Below are 23,611 nucleotides of genomic sequence, written 5' to 3'. Positions count from 1 at the left end.
GTTGCCAAGAAACCAAATGGGTATGAAAATAATTACATTTGAATTCCCTACTTCCTTACCAACGCAAAGTGGACACATAATAACATGTAGTACTTTTCTGACACTCTTAGGAGAATATCCCTACATTCCCCTGCAAAGCATCTTCAAAACTAGAGAAACTGCACCATGCTATTCATTGTCCCTAAACATTGTCTTTATAGTGAAAGGAAGGGGGAGTGACAAGCTTATGTGGGTTATTTCTCTTTTCTTCCTCCTCTGGTCACTTGTATGGTTTCGTAAGGAAAATGGAAATGCAGTTGCCATAGTCAGATTTTGGTGTCTTCTGTTTTTCAGCTCAGGAAGCCACTGGCTATCTCATAAATACATCAGTTCATTCTGGCTGTTCTAAAATATTCAGATTCTATTCTAGAATAGGCAGATTACCAGATTCATTTTTCTGATGATTTACAATATTGATCAAAACAATACATGTTTTTTTCCTACATAATATTTGAAACTTATTTTGATAGAGTGGAGTTCTTTCTATAGTATTACTACATATCAAAAGACAATTTGTTATGACTGACAACTAAATGATATTTCTCTCAGTCAAGAAATAGAAATTCTGCTTTCAGTTCTGGTTTAGAAATTGAAGGTTCAGTTTATACAGATCTCCTAATTTAACTTAAAAAGTAATCACATAATAGTGTTTTTTATTTTTATTTTTTAAAGTAAAATATAATTTAAATAAACTTTAATGGTGGAGAGGTGTTTAAATGAAATGTCCTCGGGAAGGAAATAAAAGTTCTGAAGCATACAATTATTTTCAAGGAAAATAAATATTACAAAAATCCTTTTAGTATTCCATATCAGTAAGTGAGGCATGGGCCTTATGGTGCCTGTATTCCTGGTGCATGTCTGCACAAAGAAGTTTAACTTTGCACTAAATATATTTTCAAACCAAAGCACTTTTCTTCTACATGCCAAGACCCTTTGGATTATGTGTTTGTCATACTGTAGTCTTTAGCTGTAGCATATGGAGAGAGCAACCAATTTCTGGCCTGGTCTCAATTTCTTTAGCCAAAATCTATAACTATGACCATATTTTCCTTTAGCTGTGTGAGCCAGACTGCCTCTGAATTAAAAGAAGTGCTTTCCTACTCTTGAAGCGTGTATTTGAGTAATGCTAAGCCTCCAAAACAAGCCTCAGGCCAACTCAAATGCTGTAAGGTCACCGGGAACTCCATAGAAATACTCACTTCATAATTCCAGTATAAAGAAAGTAACTTTTTTTATGGATGTAAGAACTTAAAGTGAAAGGCATCTTCCACAGCACCTTGGTTCTTGAGGCCACACAGGGATTCAACACCAAACTGAAGAAAGAGGACTAAAGTTCCCCCTGAATCCCTTCTCTGTGTAGACCACATGCCACTGATCTCCTGCTCTGAGCAGAAGACTATCACAAGCAAGTGACCAGTTAAAAAAAAAGTGATAATTTCCATTTTTTTAAAATTTATTGTGAGAGCCAGCCCAGCTCTTTCAGCTGTGACGGGTGAAGACAATACCCCAGATAAGGAAAAATCTGGGATCAGGTTCCTCTGAGGATGGTGTCTCCATGGGACTCCAGACTGGAAAAAGAGCTGCTCCCTGAGCTTAGGCTGGCTTTGGGGAAGGAGAAAGTCCCATGTGATTTTTCAGGGTCTGTGCCCTGTCAGGGGAAACTGAGTCTAGACAAGTAAGGAAGGGGCAGCCCCACAGGCTTGTCTCTCCCTGAGGACATCTGTGCCAGCCGGCAGCCCTGGTGGCCCCAGGAGCCATGCCACCTCCTTGGGGTAATGGAGGGAGGTGCCGCACTGCTGCAGCTTCACAGGCACCCTGCAGAACCATCTCTGAGGGAAGGCTGAACCCAAATTCCTCATTTACAGATTGCTGGGATGTGGGGATGTGGCCATCTGCTGAGTTTGGCCATGCCTCAGTTCTGCTTTCCTAAGCAACCGAGTGTGTATGTCTCTACTGGCCTTCACTACGGGTCTCCCTGGGTATATGGGATTCCCACACCTCCAGCTACTGAAGGTAACATGACATTTGTGTACTCAGATAGCAAGTCTTTCTCATTTTACTGAGGATTGTGCTGTCATAGAAAGCAAGGGTAACTCTTCAATGTTTTTGGACAGCCAAGTGGCAATGGATAAGCTATACTACAAAAGATGTGTGGGAGGAAAAGCTAGATAAACTTTAGTAAAGCTGTCAAGTATTTGTAGTATTACATATTACTATAGCAGCAACATAGAAACTAAAGCAGCTGTCTTTCTATTAATACACGGAATGAGGGATTTAAACATGTATGCAAAAATGCTATTTGAGTTCCATTTTTTTCTTAAGCTAAATTCTCTGTCTGGTCCCTTGGCAGTGCAAAAATCCCCAAAGCAGCACTCCTTATGAGTAAGATCGCTCCATCGCTTTTATTTGCTGTGGTTTTGTAATACATATACTTGAAAGGCTGCTAAGGCAGTGAAGAATTGCCAAGGGATAACTGAACCACAAAGGCTGTAGTAATAAAGGAGGAAGGAGCAAAACTGAAGCTGTAATTCCAAGATTTTCTTGTTGTGTGGGAAAGTAAGCAAATTTTAATACTCCATTAGCATAGTCCCTGTGTAATTTCGTTTACACTACCGCTTGTTGCTGAGAGCATTCTTTTGTGTATCACTCAGTAGGAGGCTGCAGAACGTATGTTGTTAAATATCAGGAAAAAAAAAAAGACTCTTGAAGGACTGCTTTTTCTATGCCACCACCACAGTTGAGTCTTTAGTCATGTTACAAAATGCGACAGTAGGCAGTTAAATGTCCAGTCAAATGGTTGAATGTGTTTAATATAGAGCATTTTCCTGAAAGTCTAGCTGACGCACCTATACTTTACCAAATATTTAATATTGCTATATTAGAAGTGAATTTTAAGCCTTGAGATTTTTAAAAAATGTATTTATTATTGTTATTATTATTATTATTATTATTATTATTATTATTTTTTGCCACAGTTTTTCTTACACACTCATTGCAGTCCAGAGAAGCTGCAGAGGCAGGAGTCAGATTGGTATCCAATCAGTTCTGTAAAAATATACCCATATATATATGTATAAAACTGAGAAACCACATAAATTCTCTACGCACAGAAATATATACATCAGTAAACCACATGGATCTCCTTTTGGATATAAACAATAAAAAAAATGGAACTACTAAAGCTACAACCAATTCATTATTAACCATGGATGTCTTATTTAAGATGCAGAACAGCTGTACTCCAGAGACCCCAGAATGGTGCATAGCTGTTCTGGCAAGGTTTAGTGCTTCAAACACAACGACCCCACAGACCCTGCTGCATTATATCCAAGCTTAGCTCAAGTCTAGAAGAAGGCTATTTAAGGCCATTCTTGGTCATTACCAGACCTTAGCTAAGCTAGTCTCAGGAGGATTCCCACAGTTTTCTCTGTTCCCCAATGTCTTCTGTTATCTGGGTGGTCCTTTTATACGGGTTACCCCAGATCTCTATTGCTTCAGATGAGAACAGGTAGAAACCACCTAACATCCTTTTGTACATTAAGTGGTAAAAAGGATGTCAAAATGCACCAAGAAGATTTAAAAAAAAAATTGGAGTTGGGAATAGAATAAGGAATACATTCCAAAATGGGAAAGAGCTGTATTGTTCATTGCATTTTCTATGCCCTTCCTATGAGTGTCATTGTACTTACCTATTGTTACCCTTAACAACAAGACATGGCTGTAACTATATTGTCCATATGCACTGCTCTGTGTATGTAACGCTTTTTGATCCATTTTTAGATATGAACTTCTGGAAGAAGCTCGGAGAAAGGGCTTGCCTTTCGCCCAGTGGGACAGGCTGACAGTGGTTGCCTGGCTAGAGGTAAGCGTTAGTCACAGCTTTGAAATGTGTCACGTTGGCAGGCTGCTTCTGCACCCTTGTCCTTACAGATTTCAGAAGAGACTGCTGAAGTCTCCCCCTCTTTCCCTGGCTCACTGTGCCATCAGCACTAAGAATATTTTGACACTGGGTGCTGTGAAACAGAGACTGGAGGTGAAAAAAGCAAGGTGGGATTGCACAGGGGAGTGGGGATGGGGCAAAGAGGACTATCGTCACTCGAGCATGCCCTACTACTGCACTTGGAATTGAACCCCAAATTCATGAAATCTCATAATTTCTCAGTCCCTAAATATCTAAAAAATCCTAAGACAGTTTATACAGGATGGTGTGCTAAGGAGAAAAAGTAGCTATTAAATTTTATTTGAGTTTAACACAAAAACTACATCTGCAGAATTTTTAACAAATTTAACGAATTTGTGACTTTGGTCCATTTTCAAATATAATATTGGAAAGGGCTAATTTACCTAGATATCATTCAAAATAGGCAGAAGTGTTAGGCACTTTCACCTGGGATGTGGGAGATCCAGGCTGAAATCCCTCTGATTTAGACAGGCCGTTCCTTCGTCTCTGAAAACCGATCTAGCTGCAGAAGGCTCCCCTTTATTTGGAGAGTGTGCATGAATGGATTTTGGAATACATCAAGAGAAATTTATTCAGCAGAGCTGTCTGCCAATCTTGACAAAAATCAATGACTATTTTATGTGAAGGAACTTTTCAAAAAACACTTACCCAGACCTTGAGGGGACAAGAAGGCAAAAAGTAAGGACGTTCTTACACACATGGATAATCACTCCTATATGGCAAGGCTGTACCAGCTCTGTGCAGATACAAGCTCTTTGTTGGTTAAAGGAGCAACATCTCTTCCTTGTTTGTACCAAGCATCTGAATATATACCCACCTATTCTCATGTCTGTTGTGGGTATCACCCATTGATCATTAGGCAAAATTTGCAGTTTTTCCCTTTGACTAGAAATAATAGCCCTCCTCAGAAACTTTAACAGAAGTATGTTCAGGGAATAAGTAAAGGATGAGGAAAGAAAGAAACTGGCACCTACAAAACTTCTGCTTCGTGTTGTAATTGAAGGTTCCTAATGAAAAAGATGAAGTGAAAACTGCAGAAAGGCAGTTCAAGTGTTCAAACATGATCTTGGAAAATTAGATTATATCTTCCTTCCAAAACAAACAAACTGTTAATATAGAGCATTTGTTAATTTGGCTACTAACAGACTTTTTCATGACAGTTTGACAGTTCTGTAGTTGGATTTGTATCAGTCAGAAATATCCACTATTACAATCAAAACTGATTTGATGGAAGGGTGAACATGCAAAGGTCTAGACAATTCTAAGTACTGAAAACGATCTGACCCTTAATGTTCTTCATGGTGAAGTAAAATGTGAAGACATTTCTGACAATTTAAGCCCTAATCATTTTTTTTAAATTTTTTTTTTAGCCTTGAATCTTATCTGCAAAATAGGATATGCTTCGTGCTGTCTCAAAGACAGCTTATAAAGAGAAATTGGTATCTATGAACTTCTTGGGAAACATAGTGAGAGTAGCCCAAGCAGAAGTTTGTGTAGCGGTATTCAATCCAAATAGCATACTAATGACAAAAAAGATATGAACGCAGAAGTACTGAATTTATTCAGTCATCAGATGGACTCTGTATACATTTCATCCTCTCCTGGGGAAAATGCAATGTGTGACCCTTGGAATAAAAACTGAAATTAATATTAAAGGAGCTAAAGAACCAAATTAAAGTACTACACGTGATCGCAGTTGTGACATTTCCAAACTTTTCAGCACTCAGCTTCTCAGCATTAGCCTTTATTCTGGTCATTTGTATGTAGCGCAGGCACAGATGAGATATATTTTAAGAACCGTGACTTTTCTTAAATAATGGTGGAAAAGTATATCAGTCTTGATCTGTCGATTTGCTACCTAGCACGATGAATGTGTCCTGCTTTTAGGAACTGTTTTCATCTACCTTCATTTTCTGATAGAGACAGCTGTTTGTTGAACAAATTTAAAGAACAAATTTACCTAATTTGTTAAAGAACTCATTTACCTAACAAGCAGCAAACATATAAACCTATTTCTGCAAGGTGAATAACTCCCAATGTTTATGTTTTCCTGCTTTTCAAGTGCATGTATGAAAAAAATAATCAAATTTAATGTGAACATTAAATACATTTGCATAGTTTCCACATGGAGCTTTGTTTAAGCACAGCTGGATGTCATCTATGTAATTTTTGTTTTCATTTTTTGACTTTCTAGAAACTTTGTATTTCATTGCGGTTAGCTGGGATTTGATCATATTTTTCAGGTTCAGACTCGCATTGGATGGGGTGCAGTTGCTCATCCATCAGCAGAAAGGGCTTTTTGAGACATGGTGTAGTCATTCCTCAAGCTTACTGAGACATCAGAACAGTCAGTACAGAAAAGCCTGTCTGAGCTCTTTTGAAATCTGACATTACACTCTGTTTTCTCTGTGTCATAAAAGTGGTCTAACAGCTGTCTTTTAAGAAAATGTTTTCCAGGTAAGTTGTAGATTTGTTATCAGCCACACAGTACTTCAGCGCAGTTAGAAATTAAACACAGGGCTGATGATGACCTAGGCTACTAAGTCTAACACAAGAAAAAAACTCTCAAGTGGCAAGTACATATCTTCTGTAGCTGTGTTCACACTTTGCTGTGACTTCTAACCAATATTTCCATCAGCAGTGTGACACCATACCAGCCCAGCCCAGTCCTCACTAGGTTATCTGCACTGTGCTTGGAAAAAATGAGCTGAGAAGGGTAAGATTGTGCCCACAAGTACACAATAGGGACTAACATGGAAAGAGGGATAAAGCCATTTTAGTAGAAAAGGGGAAAAATGACTTAATCAATTCTTATTAGGTTGTTTTCTGTATACGATAAGACTATCAAACCGCCAGTAATACTGACTTGTGCCACGATTTGCTTGTAAAAGGTACAGGAAAGGAGTAGCCCAGGTGATGGAGAAACATAGCTGTAAAAATAATCCAAAGCATCCCTTGCATTCTGGCTTATAATAAAATCAACAAAAAGAGTTCATGTGAAGCCATGTCAATGGTTCTAAAACAATTTCATTTTAATAAATAGTATGATTGTTATACTAATTTATGTGTATTACCATGCTTATTCAGGCTGATAGATAAATGATAAATTTCATGAGAGAAATTAAGCTATGCCTTCAACGAATGTGTACTTTATCTCAACAGCTCTGGCTAGGAATGCCAGCTTGGTATGTTGCTGCCTGCCATGCCAATGTGAAGAGTGGAGCTATTACGTCTGCTTTGTCCAATACCAAGATTCAAAGAGAAATTGGCATCAGCAATCCTCGTCATCTCTTAAAACTTCTATTAGCAATCCAGGAGATGGTATCACTCAAAAGTCCATCAGCACCTCCAACATCCAGAACAGTGAGTTCTGTTCAGCTAGCTTCTTCTTTCCCACTTCACTCTGCAGGAGTCTGCAGAAAGGCTTTTGTAGTTAGAGAGTGACTCTGGTAACACACAATTCACAATCACTGTGAACTGTCCTCTAAAGAGTTGGAAGTACTTGTTCATCAATCACTCAATTGTTGATCGCTGATATTTTTCCTTTAGTGGATACCTTTTTTTTTTTTAAAGATGTGCTTTTGATTAACCTTGATGTTATTTAAATGATCAGTATTGAGCACCTTATTTGTAATTTTACCTGCCTTTCTCTTCCTTCAGGTCAAATCTCCCAACCAAATCAGATTGTGTTTCTCTTCTTTTGTTGTTTATCATATTTTTGTTTGCGGGGTGGGCTAAGGCAGGAGAGGGAAGAGGTTATGTAGGAATACAACTATTATGAATCTTGTTCACTTTCCCCCTTTTGGATCCTTTCAAATGTTTTCCAGTCTGAGTTGGCTGCTTTTAGGTTCTTCATGCTTTTAAGAGAAGCAGTGATTGGAAGTGTGAGGGCAGAGCACGGAAGGGAGAAGTGGAGCATGTGCGTTTGGTGGGGAAAGGGGAGAGAGTGGAGCAGACAGGAAAGAAGCAAGTAGAGAAGAAATAGGTTTGAAAGGAAAGAGGGGAGTGTATAAAAAAAAGCGTGAAAGTACACTGGGGCAGAGCAAGAATATATGTGCTACAGATAAAAGCACCTCCTAATGGAAAGCAAGAAAAAATAGGCCAAACTGATGAGGGGAAAAAGAAAAAAGATAACAAGAGGGGAGTTTCATGCTGAGAGGCTGATGGTGACGGCTATGAAAGAAGCAACAAAGACTGAAGCAAAACAAAACAACAACAACAACAGGTTAAAAAATGAGGCTTGATTACAGGAAAACATGGTGTAGAAGTGAAGGACAAAGACTACTACTTAAGTAGTGCAGCGCAGATTTCTAAATAATAATAATATTATAAGTAATGATGATAAAAAAATGTTAATACCACTACTACTACTACTATTATTTATATTTTGTAATCTCTAATCTTCATGGAATTCATCAAGAATCTTTTGGTGGAAATGAGAATTGAGATACATTTGAGGGGTTTAGCAATTGATCCAGAACCACTGAGCTATATAAGCAGTAGAGAAACTGGGCAAAAGGACACAAATGTTCTCATTGACTGGCCTTTCATCTTAATGCTGCTAAGATCCTTTAAAAATTGTAGTTCCCCATCTAATACTTTCTCTGCACAGAACTGCTATATATGTCCTAACCATGCTAATATCATGAATTGTAATGCAGGTGTATATAATAGACTCAGCACAGTGTTGAATTACTAACAAATTATTTACCAAATCCATTTTGACTTTATGTTATTTCAGAGCATAAGAGAATTGTCACTTATGAAATAAGAATACAGCACATTTGAGCTAGAAGCACTGGGAATAATTTTGCTTTGCTCTTGACTTCTCATTAAGTAATTGACAGCATGATGCTGCACTGCCCTGGACCGTGCATTTCTGAATCCCAAGTCTTTCTGCCTCTCTTCTTTCTCAGGAAAGGAATTAATTTACTGCAGCTCTCAAGAAAGTGCAGCACATTTCACCCTTATGCACAGCAGGCTTCCACATCCCCCTCCCTGCCTCATCTCATTGCCCTAGTAATGATCTGACTGAAAAGAATACAATGAGGAAAAACAGTAATAACAAATGTATTCTCTTGACGTTTTTAATTCACAGAAATGTGGGGGAAGCAATCATTATTTAGATTACAATATGAGCATGTGATGGGTGCAGAATATTTAGGCTGGAAAATCTTTGAGAAATGAAGCTTACCTCCAGACAGAGCTAAAGGTTGTATTTGCCCCTTGCACGTGAAATGCAGCTTTAATTCGTCTTTCCCTTGTGACTGTGTTCATCCATCAGTCCTAGCTGAAATATTCCATCACGTCTGTTCAGGCTTATGTCTGTTCTCTAACAAAGACGCAAACCAAGTTGTCTAAAGTTGTCTCTAGTTGCAGCTCGGTAGAGGCAAGATCGTGGTTGTGCTGATGGTGATGCTATACGCTGTTAACTTACAGTGGTGCTGCCTTTCTTCTTGACCACTGCTTACCTAATGTGGATCCCTCCTGCCTCCCTGTGGGCCTTGTTCATAGCCCTCAGGCAATGTTTGGGAGATCCATCAAGAAATGGAAAATCTTGCTGCTCCAGGTAAAACGGTTTGTCTTTCCATTCACATTTATGCATTGTTTCAGTGCTCAGAAGAGAACTAGGATGCATCTGCTTTAACACAGATGCCATAGCCTCTGTAGGGCTGCTTCCCAAGCATGACATTAGAAAGAACAATTCCACCATTTCTCAGAAAAATAAATTACAAACTGTGTTGCAAGTCACAAATGTACGAAAGTAAAAACAGCTTTGGAGTTTTACATTGCTTTTTTCCTGCCAATGTGAAACCTCATTTAGTGAAATGAAATCATGTCGCAGTTTCAGGTGCAACATTTCCCTGGTACCCCTTCTAAACATAATTTTGTATCTGATGAACCAGAACAAATAAGAAAAGTATTGAGAAAGGTGCATAACACAACTCGGAGTTTTCACTGAATGCCAAGTCTTTCATGTCCATACTAGCATAGTTATGCTCTTTGATTTAGGGTGCATGGAGTGTGTCATTTCTATTTAGCTTTATTCAAACATCTCCCTGCTTCAGGGGACACACGAATATTAATACATTTTATTGATTGTTCTGACTTTTTTCTTTTCCTTGAAGCATACGTTATTTTAGGTCTATTTTTAGCAGTCCATTAAGTCCATAACAACTCCATAATAGTGTTTATAAAACACGATGCGATGTAATCCAAAAATGAGCTGTTTGAAAAAATCTTTAATTTGGAAAACTTTACAGTCAGCCTAACCCATAAATGGTGAGAGGTACTAAAGCTAAATTTTAATGCAGTAAAGACTACTTACTTCGTAGAAATGTATGCTTGTGGTATTTTCTTTTTGCTTCTGTATTTTCTCATGAACGTTCATGAAGTAGATTTTCATCAATATATTTTTTTTTTTTTACAACCAAGGTACTTTTTTTCAGTTTTATTGTTGCTGGTAAAAACCAAATATAACAACACTCAATCAGGCAGAAGTAAAGTTGATCCTGTTTAACTGGTCAGCCAGAGCAATTTATTTTTTGCCATAAAGTTGCTGTGTGAAAGGCACTTTTCAATCCTTTACAAGAACACAGCTTTGTCTTGTGAACGTTGTGAGATCTAACTAGAAATAGAAAATGATATTTATAATATCCAATTTTGGGAAGTAAATGATTGTGTTTTGATTGTAAAACTATACAAAGTGTTTGAGATAATGCTGTAAAGTTTCACCAAGCTGTAAAGATTTTCTATCTTGAAAAGAGCTAGATTTGCCCTACTAAAATTTTATAGTTTTAGTCTTGTAATTCTTCATATAGCTCATCCGAGGGCATTGCTGGTGACTTGAGTTCCAATATTTATGAGCACATTCTACATGTATGTTTTCATTTGTAGTAAGTTTACCATACACATGAAAAACACTTCTTTATAACTCATTTTTATCGTCTTTTTACTTGCTTTACTAATTGCTTCCTGCTGATAACACAGAAGGAGTCTGAAGAAGGCAGCTGGGCTCAGGCATGACTCCTTCACTTTTTTTTTTTTTAAATGAAAAGTTAACGATAACAATTAAATCAGTATCAGTAGGCAAAAAGGAGTATGGTATAGTGGTAGTATCTCATGAGTGAACTATAATTTGTACATTTTAGTATTGTGGTAGTACCTCATGAGTGAATTGTAATGTGTACATTTTAGTATTCTTCAATACAAAAACAAAAACAAAAACTCTGGACATGCTATAAATATTTTTCTTAAAAGAAATTGCAGTTAGCATATACAACATGGTGTTTTCAGGGTCCTCAATACAATCTTTTATTTTACATACCCAGCTATTTTCTTAAACTCTCAGGAATAAAGCATCAAGGATTAAACCATCCAAAATAAATAGCTGCAAGTATCTTGATATCCAGAAGGCAAGTAGTTTGATGGCCCAAAATATTCTGAAAGAATGAGGGCATTTAGACTAACCCAAATGCCAGCATAAAGCATTTGCCAGTCATATCAATAGAGGAGATTGTGTTCATGCATTCCACTTGGAGGATTGTTGTCCTCTGAATATGCACAAACGTGTGCAGTCTCACTCTCTCTACTTACAGCAAAGCCTCAAAGTCTCACCGGAATTATAGATGAGGGGGTTGTTTCTAGTCCACATGTTCTAAAACTCCCCTCTGCAGACCTAACTCTACCTGTCCTTTTTTTCTGTTTGTTGGTTTGTTTTTACCCTGGAGCAGCATGTGCTACGAAATGAAGGACCAGCAGCCATCCGTTTGAATGGAGGACTCAAAAACCCAGCTCTGAGTCAGGCCCTTTGTGGTGACCCACTGCCATATGGGGAATCACAGGATGGGAAAAGGTTTTTGCATCATGGCAGATAGGGATGCTTGGCAGCGTCCCTGCATCAGGGCATAGTACAGTAGGAATCAGAGAATGATTTAGTCTTGGAAAAGACTTTCAAGATCATCCAACGATCAACCTGACCTACCGAGTCCTGTCACTAGGCCATGTCCCTTAGTGGCACCAGTAAGGTCATAGAGGTAAACATGTTAGGTCACTTTCCTTATGTTCCCACATCCTATTATGCCCATGATTTTTGCTTGGTAAATCCACAGAGGCACAGAAAGTCTAAAGTATTCCCAGCTAGATACATTTTAGAGATATTTTAGAGGTAGATTCTACCTCCCAGCTAAACCAAGAAAAGATTATCCTCAGTTTTGAGAATAGGCTAATAAAGTATGCCTAGTTAGAGAGCCAACATTTCTAAAATTACACCAGATGTTTTTAGAAAAAATCAGACGCACAACTCTATAAATCATACTCAAGCATCAGTCTACAGATTGTCTTGTATAATAAGGAATAATATTTTTCTTCTTAGTTGGACTATCACGTATTTAAATTATTAAATTTCCTTCTCTCTCTGTATAATAGATAACACACACAATCTTATTGTCTTTACTTATGGCATTCCTCTTCTCTTCAAAATCTCACAAGAATGAGAGAGGGGAGTACTGTATTTTCCCCCACAGACAGTATACGTAGCTTGCACTGTGTTATCCTTTTGTCTATGACAGGAGACATACCAAAATAAAAACAGTAGTTAGACTTGAAAATCAGTTTTGAGAACCACCCTCTTAAGGAGATGTTAATCTTGCAATTTATGTGTTCTTTTTTTCTGTTAACTGCAATAGTGCTGAAATAATTGACATTAGTATGATACAAAATGTGTCTATTTTTTATCTTCATTATGCAAACTATATAAAAAATATCTCAACATTCACATGCTTGTTCCACATTTATTTTTCATCTCCCTCTTGAAATCTCAGCTATGTAGTATAGTAGCTTCAGGCCTAGCTTCTATAAGGAATTTGGCTTGCTCCTGTTTTAAAGAATTCATTTATTGAGCTCTGCATATGATGCATTTTGGTTTAAGATGGCCACAGCTGAAAATATCTGATTAACAGAATAATCCAGAAGTTTAACTGAAAGCCAGTAAGACCATTAAACAAACACATTTTGGTTGTGTAATATGTTTGCAAGCATTTAAAACTCAAAATTGAAACTATGATTTTGTATTACAACAGTTGTTCGAATTTTGCAAAGATAGAAAAAAAGATGAAAAATGCAAAGCATTGCTTTTAGTAACAAATATCTCACAGTGGCTAACAACTCAAATGTTGATACAATGAAAAAATGGATTTTTTTTCCTTTAGACAGATTTTCTAAACTAAGAAGTCTAACTAGAACCAGTGTATATTGATACATGCTCTTCAGTCTGTGGTGCAACCATGAACAAACTTAAGAAATGATCTCCCCTTTTTTCTTTACTTTTAATTTTTCTGTAGACACGGGCTTACGGTGATATGAACCGCGAATGGATAGGTAGCGAATGGCTCCCCAGTCTTGGTTTACCTCAGTACCGCAGTTATTTTATGGAGTGCCTGGTCGATGCAAGGATGTTAAACCATCTGACGAAGACAGATGTGCGTGTGCACTTAAAAATGGTGGACAGCTTTCATCGGTATGTTTGCATAAAGACTGCATGTATAAAGCCTCTTGTGTGTGATGCAGTGCTCAGTGCTGCACAGAATAACAGCACTGGCTATTTGTTGTTCTGGCTTGGAAAACTACAGCTAAAAGTATGTGTTAAGTGTCAGAAATGTGAATGGAGATATTCCTTTAGTAATAGCTACTGCATCACAATTCTCTCTCATAACTAAGATACTTTTATGGATCATTTCATAATGAGCAGGAAACCATTAATGTATAAATAAAGCCACGACAATACAGAACCACTAATAATTTATTAAGCAGTTTAAAGTATCAGAAAATGGCAGACTAACATTTGAAGCCCTGAGATCTCACAGTAATGAAAAATTATTGTGTGTAGCACTTAAAGGCTGTTAACAGTACCAGCAAATTGACATTGCTCAGGTTATCTAGGGATATAGCCAGGAAGCTAAATTGGAAATATGGAAATAAAGGCATTTAGACTTTAGGGGGAATGATGTTTATGTGACAAGAAGTGGATTTTGTTAAATTTACTGTCTGATTTGACAACTTTTGAGGACTGATTTGACAAATCATTTCACTGAGCTCCCAAGGGCAGACCTTTTCTGAATACAATTTTTAATGTTTGGGGTTTCTTACACTAGAACATGTATTCAAATGTTTTCATTTTGGTTTTGTCCATTTCATTTTTAAAGTCTGTGGATTTTTTTTTTTTAACGATTTCACTGTCCTCTCTTGCCTCAAGATTTGCTAAATTAGCACCATGAAACACCTCATGTGACATGCAGGAAATACATCCTAAATATGTTCCCATCTTCAAAATTTTCTTTATTAACTCTGTAAATGTTTCTCTTTAAATAACAGAAAAAGCTTGCAGTATGGAATCATGTGTTTAAAGAGGTTGAATTATGATAGAAAAGAACTGGAAAAGCGAAGAGAAATGAGTCAGCATGAAATAAAAGGTGATAGTTCCTGGGAACGAATACTGAGAATGTTTGTTCTTTTGAAGCTTGACACTATTAACCCCTTGTTCAGTCTCAGAAGAAGGCCAAACAGCCTGCAGCTCACTGGGACCCACGGGGGCAACGCTGGGACATCGGAGCACTCAGGGCCCTAACACTATGCTCCTGCTTTTTGAAGCTTTTTGAATTTGCCCTTGATTTCTTACTTCACAATGTGCACCACAGAAAAGGTTGATTGGAGGAGTGGCCACTGAGGCAGCTGCTTGATAAATATAGGAATAGCCTCTAGCAGAACTGACCTTATTGGAAAAAAAAAAAAAAAAAAAAAAAAAAAGAGGAGGAAATAGAAGAGTGAATGGCTGCAGTGAACATGCTCTTTTGCTCAGAGATCTGGAAGTGGGTGCAGAGGCACCAGTGCCAGGTTGCTTGAGCAGGCAGCGCTGGAGGCTCCCGTGGAGATTTGGTTATTGGTCTCGGGTCCTGGTGGTGCCTCACTTGCTTCAGGAGAAGGATAATAACCCCCATCTAGTCCACCCTGCTGGGCATCAGTCAGCTAGACATGGTCCCAAGCAGGATTTGGTCTCTCTGATCACTGGCTGCCACGCTGTGTTTCAGCACATCCTGACCCCAAAGTTTGGGATGCTCTTGGCCTGGCGATGGAGAACGCCACTCCCAGGAAATGCTACCTTAGCTGTACTTCTGCAGAGGGTTCAGGAACAGTCCCCATCACTTAGCAACACAAAACACAGCATTGCATTTCCCACTCACCAGTACAGAGATCAGTGTGAGTGATTTTCTTTTAATCTAACAGAGTAATTTTTTTTTTTTTAAGAGAAAAATCCTCAAAAATTATTTCCAAGCTCATTTTGTTGCCTTAGCTTTATAATTGGCAGGGACCTGAACAGCTCTACTAGCTTTCAAAACTAAAAAGAGTTTTAGTCTCTAAAACTGTGAACTCCTCGTTTGCTTTCTGGCAAGTTATAAAATGGTAGGTGCTGACCTAACTCGCCAAATGTTTAATACAAAGGTCTCAAGTGAAGCCTTGAGGAATTGTTATTTCTCCTGTGCCCTTGCACTGTTAAACTGTAAAATCTTGCCTAAGAATTGAAAAGAGTTTGGGGGGTGTTAATTCCACCACTGTCCTTTCTCAGGCTTCTTACTTTCTGTTACTCTCTTGCCTTAAGTTCATCTGTCTGAAAGTGAGGTGCTTGTCTCAGCAAGTCACAGAGAGTATGTCATCTTACACCTGATAAACGGAGACAAGGTTATCTAGAAGAGGTGGGAGGAATTGTGTTCTGCAGATGCCCTCTGGCGGCACCTTGGAACCAATTCAGAATAAACATTCAACATGAAGGTAACTAAAACCACAGTTACTCCCACAATTTGGGGTTTTGGGAGATGTTGAGGCCATTAAAGCTATATTAATAGTTTCCTGGTATTCCTCATATTAAATTAAAGCAGTATGAATGCATGCACCTGTATACTTTGGACGCTATCAGTGACCAGGAGACTGAGGTAGTGTGTCCTTTCAGATGCGCTGGTGTGGAACAACGATCGAATCATACACTGGATACAAGCTATTGGCCTGCGAGAATATGCAAATAATATTCTAGAAAGTGGTGTACATGGTTCACTTATAACACTGGATGAAAACTTTGATTACTGCAGTTTAGCTTTACTCTTACAGACGCCAACACAAAACACCCAGGCAAGTTTGCTCATGCTACTTCTGGTTAATCTGTACCCACGATTGCCATTCATCCCTCTTCAACCATTTTAATTTTTTACTTTGGTATCTCTAGGCACGGCAGATCCTTGAGAGAGAATACAACAACCTTTTGCACTAGGAACTGAAAGACGACTCGAGGAAGTAATTAATTTTAAGTATTTATTAACTATCATAGTAAAATATATACATTGAATGCAATGCATGAAGACATGAAGAATTCACACACATTGTTCAAAAGAGGCAGTTACAGGTATTAAAAAAAGGAAATACCAAACAAGGTTTTTAAAGTGACCTCTGTATGGCTACATATCCATATCATTTGGGGAGCTAAATTTTGTTCTGCACTCTTACCTTAAGATGAACACTTTACGTAGAGTTAAAATGCAGAAAGGAGTGGAAGATTCAATGACCGGAGTGTGGGGAGGTGTGTGTGGGGGTGCCCATGCAACTTATTCCTTGGGATACTTACACCTTTTCTTATCAAAAAAAAAAAACCAGAGAAAAAAGTGGATTTTTTTTTTTTTTTGGGGGGGAGGGGTATTTCTTTGAAGATAATCAATGTATCTTAGAGTGGGATTTGGGGCAGTTACCTCAGATGGGGAAATCTAAAATCGACCTACGTAAAATATTCATCTTAAGGTAAGAGTCTGTCACACAAATGTTCAAGTTCAATGAGGAACAAAACTTTTAAGTACGTGATGAAAATGCCTATGATTCTGTGTATACATGAGTGTTTAATTCTTTATTAGCACTTTATGTAAGCCTCCTAATGCAGCAACAAATCACTGCATCAAATACAGTAACAAATCACTGTATTTGGAAGAGAACTAACTTCTAAGTTCTGCTTTAGCAGAATCCTCCAGTATAGCAAAATATCATAAAGAAAGCTTTCCACTCTAGCATTTAATATTTCTGAAGCATTTACTTTTATACAAGTGTCTCAAATGAATTGTGGTTACTGGATGCAGTGCAAGAAAGCAGGGCATTTGCTGCGAAACAAATTTGACAGTGGGAGAGGCAGCAGGCAGATTACCAATCACAAACTTCATTTTGCTTTATCCAATACAACTCTGTGTCTTGACAGAGTGACGACAAGAACTTCAGACGCGGCCCCTCCTGGCGATGACAGTTCACTCCCCGTGAGGTCCACGGCATCAGCATGATGCCTGACTCCTCCGAAATACTGCCAGCCGGGTTCAGACTAACCACGACATCGGGGCAGTCTTGGAAAATGGCAACTGATGGTATGAACTCGTTTCTGCACTTACCGTTGAAAAGCAAGAGGTTTATTCTAGTATGCTAAATTGACTTTTAGTGTATGTTTGCCCTGCAACGGAACGGCTGAGTTCATCTACCTAGCATAAGGAGGCTGGGAAAGTAAAATTAGGGAATGGAAAAGCACTCACTGACTTGGCGCACTATTGATTTTTTTTCTTGTTTGCTTCAGGCTGTCAGGGTGCAAAGAAAACACTCAGAAAGAGAGGAATTAATTTACTGACATGCATCTAGGATTACATATAGTATCGAAGCACCTTTCTCAGCTCATAAGCCTCTCTACTAGGTGGAGTTTATTTTGGAGGATGAACTTACAAGGGACTATCATCCTTATTTTCCTACTTGACTTTCAAACCATCAAATAACTGAAGTTGCTAAGAACTAATAACAACCAGCAGTTAACAAATACTGAAATTCAGATACTACTTCCATTACTGTAGACTAGTCTTAGTTTTCTCTGGAAATCTTTCCACTTCTAAAAGATATATTAATGCAGCAATGACTTGAAAAGTATCAAGCAGATCATAAATAATAAATAAGTGAAATTTTAAAATTGTTTTAAGAAGGCAGGGAGAAGGGGAAAATCCCACTGCAGCTATTCCTTCAGGTATATGGACAACAGAAAACATGTGAGTACACCTGTCAGTTCTGAGAAGTACCAGTGCACAGGCTGTCCCATTTCAAATACTGCTCTTTGTTGCCTCATGAGAGGGCTTAGGTCTATGAATAGATTTATATTACAGTAACGTAATACACGGTAGTGATTACATTTTGTAATTCTTTAACAAACTTGGCAGGAAAATACAACCATCTAAATTCCATTAAAGTATCTTGCCTTTTAAAAATATTACTTTATAATTGCAGATACAAATTGAATAATTTACTGATTGCATCACTATATTCCATTGACTCCACTGCTCATGTGCACCCTTTGCTTTTAATCCTGCACTTTTTGGCAATTTTGAAGTCGTAAGACAAGAATCCATTCCAAGGCAAAATCCATGCACAAATAAAGGTGCAAGCTTCCTTGGCATTTCCATGGCCAACATTACTGTAGTAGCTAAGAACATTACAAACATTTATAGACTTCATCTTTTAGCCTTACTATAAAGTAGAAGATACTATTCCCATTTTACAGTTGCGGAACTAAGGCACAGAGAAGATTTAGCGATTTACTGCAGATCTTCCAGACGGTTTATTGCTGAGCTGGGTCCAGAACTCAGTAGACTTAAAAGTATGTAGCTTTGAAGACCTACATCTTTATCCAGAATTTGGCTTCCTATCTTCCAGTGATGAGAACACTGTGGTATTTAAACATCATGACAAGTACATTGTGAGGACTTCAATAAAATAAAATTTTAAACTGTACTTACTTAAGGAAGGCAGATTCAATAGTAGACCAGACGTGAAGAGATTTTGAATGAGTTCTGCACTGCACCATGCCCAGATAATGTCAGAGAAAGTCACAGAGCAGTTTAGCAGCCATCCTTCCACTGGGAAACAGACTGATTTATTTTCTTCATGATTTTAAAGAGGTTCAGTTTTTTTTTTTTTTTTTTTTCCTTGCAATTTGCAGTTGCTTCATCACAACTGCAGAGGTTAGGCAGCTCAACAGTTCGCACATACTCATGCTGACAAGGCCCAGCAAAGAAGCCAGCACTGAATTGTTGTGAGTATTCATAAGGGGCCATCATGAAACCTCTTTATGTACACTACAACCAGTATTCTTTGGCATTATTCAAGCAAGAGACAGCTTGGAGCAGAGGTACTAACTTTGACTCACTAAGGTGGCCACTTGGTTAAGACAACAGCCTTAAGCTCAGTCCAGGAGACACTACACCATTCCTTCCCCACCTCAAGTAGCAGGTTCTCTCTGCTGGTGCCACCTTAGCAGATGAGACAGTTTACAGACAACTTCTCTTCAGATGATAGCTCACCAAGCATAACATACTTGTGTGCTCTCAAACTTAGAGCTAGAACACGGGGGAGAGAGAGAGCACAGGGCACTGATTTTACTTTATGAGAACCTGAAATAGTTCTACCAGGAGCTCAAGAGAGGGAAAAAAATCTAGTAAAGCAGAAGAGATTTATTTATTTATTTGTTTATTTGTTTATTGCTTTTTTATTTATTTATTTATTTTTCTTTTAATAAGAGATATGGATCCATTTAAAACATCAGGTAGCTGAATAAAACTAGGACAGAACGTCCCCTGTACAGAAAATCTCCCAGAGTTATCCATTACAGAGAATCTCATGCTTCCCAAATCATTCAGAAATGACCAGTGGTAAAGAAAAGATATTCTGAGCTGGATGCAGCTTTAGATCAAATCTAGAACCAGAGTCCATGTTTCATTTCTCACCACTTCTCTTTTAAATATGGCTAGGAATCTGTTATCCTTCCAGAGTTCTGCAGAAAAATACTGTTTGCTGCTGCATTGCAAGTTTTGCAGAAAAGACTAACATGATGAGCGCTTTCATCAATATGGCACCATTTCATGCTAATATTTTCTCAGTAACAGAGGCTTTTTTTTTGTTTGTTTAGTTACTCAGAGGAGTTAGAAAGTGTTTTTGGACAGCACCAAAACCCCACATTGAACATGCTTTGATAGCTATTGCATGTTATAGACAAGACATGCCAGGATCTGCAAGAAAGGAATTGCTGTTCCTAGTTTTTACCCAACAAAGTCCATTTTTAGATCTTCAGTCTGGAGAGGCTGGGGACCATTATGATTTTACTAATTCTGGGCATATTCAAAGACAACTAATGAACAGCAAATGTTACCATTGGAAAATGTAGATTGCTCAGGAATTCTGCTGATGGTGTCAGCCTTACTTCATAGATCTCAGAAGACTGCAGGTGTATAAAATTGTCATGTAGTTAAAAAAGAAACTTCAAGCCACCAGTAAAAAATAAGCACAGATTTATTTTTTTTTTCTAAAATAGGAAAGCTTGTCCTACAAAGCTGATGATGGAGCACAAACTATATAAATCTTTTTTCTTTTTTTTTTTTTTTTAAATGTATGTGTGTATAGATTAGGGCTTACTTTATGTTATGTCAATAAAGTCAATGACAATACTCCCAATGGGTTCGGTGGAGGCAGAAACTGATAGCAGAGATGTGCATCTTTTCTCCTACATGTTTCAAACTTGGAATGTTGAAAGCAATACATCATGACCGAGAAAGTAAGTTCAAATGCCAAGCAATCTAACAGGCCAAAAATAGGCCAAGCACATAAGACAATATTTTCCAACAGGTCTGAATAGTGCAACAAAGGCAGAAATTGAAAATGTATATATTAATAAAAATTAACTTAGAGTTTTCTAAGATGTTTATTCCTGGTTTATTCTTCAGTAATTGTCTAAAAATAGTAATCCACAAACCGAAGGAAAGTGGTGAAACTTTGTTGGCACTGTATGCATATGGGAGTTAGGTATTTTGAGCAAAAAGATGTTTACAAAATTATACAAGCTATACAAATTAACTTCAAATTCTATAGGAGCCGATCGAGTATTTCAAGTGTTTCAAGTATCAGTGATACATGTATCACATCGGTGCTTGTAGCTTGGCCAGCGTGCTAATTACATACTGATCTTAAACACTTGAGAGCTCTATCAGATTTTAGAGATAATTTAGATATAAATTAGTAAAGGTTAATATATAAGGATGACTGAAACTAATGTACTGCTATGTCTTTTAACTTCCCATAGAGTCCTTTTAGAGAAGCAGCAAGATGGTGTCAACTAGAACTTCAGTACAAGCACAGTTTATCAGTGCAATTTCAAGATGTCACCTAGGTTGGATACCAAGTTAAAATAGTTTGGAATTTCAGTAAATTATATAAAAATTATACAGGGAAAATATTTCCTTTATTATTATATCAGATATTAAAACCAATGGCCTGAATTTATCTGAAATTGGTGAAGGACTACAGAAGTCTTTTCAGAATTTGTAATCACATTTCCTGAGCAACAGTTTCTTCATGGAAGGAACTGATTGATACTTGTAGAAGAGAGATTATTCATTATAAGATCTGAAATTTTTCAGATACAGGTCAGACTGTGACCCAGGTTTGCAACACCTTGCCTAAAACACATCAGTAGGCCTGTTACTACCATGACTAAAGTATTTGCATGTGGGACTGATTCTAACCAGGCAGAAGAGGAGATGGCAAGTTTGAAGAGCTGTTGCACAATAGCAATATAAGAGAACTCTTAGAACAGTAAAAAAACATTATGCGTGTGTAGAGCAGACTAAAAAGAGAGCTGCAAATGGGTTACACGTAAAACAAATGAGATGGTCTATGATGACAGGCTGCAGAATTCTTTTATTTTGCTACTCACATTTCTTACAGAAAATGTCAAAGCCTCATATTTCAAAATAGCTTATTCCAACAATACCAACCAGGTACAATCTTACAGTGTCTCTGGAAGTTTCTTCACAACAACTGGATTCAATCCACATGCTTTCAGGTCATATTTCAGGTATTTTTTAAACATCTGTTGAAACTACCCCGATGAGTTTACATAAAACATGAACTGACATTTTCAGAACAGTTATATGAACATCGTCCACGCAGCCCAGTTTGAGTATACTCTCAAAATCATTAATATAAGAACATTCAATGCCACTGTTGCCTAGACGTTTAATTTTGCAAAGAAGTTTAAGATAGCACACACGGGATGGTCCAGCTTTCTGCTGCGGTGGTTGTATGTTTTCCTTGCACTTCTGTCTTACAAAATAGTTGTCACCACCTCATCAGAAGGCTCAACGAGGACAGTTTCATTGCCAGGGGCTGGTGCAATAGCACATGCTACAGTTTCACATTTCTTCTAATGAAATGTCAGGGGGGATTTGGTAAATCAACCGTGTACTTCATCAATGAAGGATTCCAAAGAGGATTTGTAAAGACAGATGGGGAAGAAGTGTTTCAAAAAGATGTGAATGGTAATCTGGAAACAGCTGGTCCACAGCAAAGAAATCATCAGGGTAAAAAAGGTAAATGCTGTCAAGCTGCAGTGAACAAGGAGAATCACAGAGTATATCAATACAGTCTATACACTTAAAATGTGTTTGACCTTGTGCCAAAGAGGCAAAGGTCTAAAGATGCAGGAAAATCTAACCACCAATACAGAATCAAAACATAAAGAAAACAGCTGTAAAATGAACATATACAAGAGTTTGTTTTGACCAATAATTAGTATACATTACTAAAAGATCAAAATGCATAACTAATAGATTTATATTATAGATCTAAAATTAAAGAACAAATACATGTCTCCCTCAGATGCTCAATTTTCAGTAAAATGTGCAACAGCTTATTTAGTGCTATAATATTTTCTAGAGTCCTTGCATCCTGGATCCAATTACAAGCAAAAAAGCCTTACTAATTAATGTTTATTTTTTCCTTTAGATGTCATCGCTTTCTTCTACTTTACCTGAAGTGCACTACCACTACTTATGAAAAAGAGCATTAAAACTCTCTGCACGAACAGGGTAATAGGGAAAAGAACACAAAAGTTTTATCAGACAAACAGATCTGATGTTTCTTTCATGTATTTTTTAATTTAAAATAAGAATAAAAATTAAAAAAACTAAGTTGCTTAAAAAAAAAAAGACAAAACAACTTCCCCCTTTCCTCCCAGCATCTCTGTCATCAGAAATTTGGCAGTAGTGCACATCCAAAGCTTTTATCAAATGAGGCCTCTAGCTCATTTTTACATTGTTTCTTCTGTTTTATTGTAAAATACTAGACATTTACATATTTACTGTGTATGAATTTCTTTTAAAATGTGTAAGTCTTATGTAAATGGATATAAATATCATTTTTAAAAAATAAAATCTATGGTACATGGGGTCTCAGTGCAAACGTTTGACAATACAGCGTCAATAATACTGTTCGTAACTTTCCATTCCACCATTTTTACAGTTTTTGGATTGTAACAGTCAAATAAATATGTTTAGCAGAGTTAGAAGCTTCAACATGTTCTTACTGTAAAATCTGTCAATATATAAAGCTGAACACCTGCCTCTAATGATGTATACTAGAATGACATAACCTGGAACTGGAGCCAAAACGGACCTCTAAAGACAAAATGGAAATGTTAGATATCTACAGAGAAGCACCATGATGGCTCAC

At 37.5% G+C, this 23,611-nt stretch overlaps 1 pseudogene; it reads left to right on the top strand.

Annotated features, from left to right (window-relative positions):
- Nucleotides 1-1,583: 1,583 nt before the first annotated feature.
- On the top strand, nucleotides 1,584-19,108 carry LOC118246872 (liprin-alpha-2-like; annotated as a pseudogene).
- The last annotated feature ends 4,503 nt before the right edge of the window (nucleotides 19,109-23,611 follow it).

The sequence above is a fragment of the Cygnus atratus genome, chromosome 1 (assembly GCF_013377495.2).
Source record: "Cygnus atratus isolate AKBS03 ecotype Queensland, Australia chromosome 1, CAtr_DNAZoo_HiC_assembly, whole genome shotgun sequence".
Lineage (NCBI taxonomy): Eukaryota > Metazoa > Chordata > Aves > Anseriformes > Anatidae > Cygnus > Cygnus atratus.
Note: the sequence above shows the minus strand (reverse complement) of the source record. Positions and strands in the feature narration are given on the sequence as shown.